This window comes from Petaurus breviceps, unplaced genomic scaffold (genome assembly GCF_028583685.1).
Source record: "Petaurus breviceps papuanus isolate PSGF00001 unplaced genomic scaffold, PetGlider_PUasm1.0 90579, whole genome shotgun sequence".
NCBI lineage: Eukaryota > Metazoa > Chordata > Mammalia > Diprotodontia > Petauridae > Petaurus > Petaurus breviceps.
The window spans coordinates 3,667,345-3,668,268 of record NW_027187278.1 but is presented as its reverse complement, the minus strand read 5'-3'; positions in this window follow the sequence as shown (position 1 = coordinate 3,668,268).

Below are 924 nucleotides of genomic sequence, written 5' to 3'. Positions count from 1 at the left end.
GGCTCTGCCCTTGACATTCAGTGATCTCATCTAGTCTCATGTATTATTTTATCATCTTTATGGGGATGTCTCTCAAATGTTGCACTCTATATCCACATCATCAAATACTGCGTGGATGTTGTTGTTGTCTGTCCTTCATTCTAAAAGAGGACCAATGACCTCACAAGTGTGATGTCTTGATTTGTGCATGAATTGGATTTGAATGAGGCAGAGCTGTACAAAGTCATTAGCCTTGCTCGCTCCTCAAGAGTAATTAGTCCACTGACAATAGAAAGTTCAAGATGACTGGTGATGGTCAGGATACAGTGGGTGATCTTGGACTTTCTAAATTAAGGTCTTTCACAGGTCTGTTTGTCTGAGGCCATGCCCATTCAATGACTAAGAACCAGGTAAGAATTGAGACAAAAGTTAGCCAAATTTACCATGCCAAAGTTATCAACCTGTGAGGGGAAGATCCTCAGAATTTGGGGTTAGAAGAGAAAACAAATGATAATTCACTCATCTAAGGCATCAAAGCTAAACAATGAGCCTAGAAACTTGAGCTGGGCCTACTATTTGTCATTTAATGAAAGTTAGAATGATTTGAATTTAAAGGCATAGATTTAGAACACAATGTTTTTTTTTTAATAGGTCATTTTTCAAAACTATTTCAAGAAATAAAAAATGAAAATGGGCAGGACAAAAGTAAATTGTCTCAGCTTTTGGAAGAGGAAAATGGAAGAAGAGAATGAGGAGGAAGAGGAAGAGAAGGAAAAACAGGAAGAGAAAAAAGAGGAGGAGGAAAAACAACAGAGAAGAGGAAGAGGAGAATAAGAACAAGAAGAAGGAGAGCATAGTTCACTTCTTCCTATAAATAAACACAAAACCCATAAGAGGAGTAGGCTTAAACTCAGACCACAGTAGTAGGGAGGCACACATGTCAGA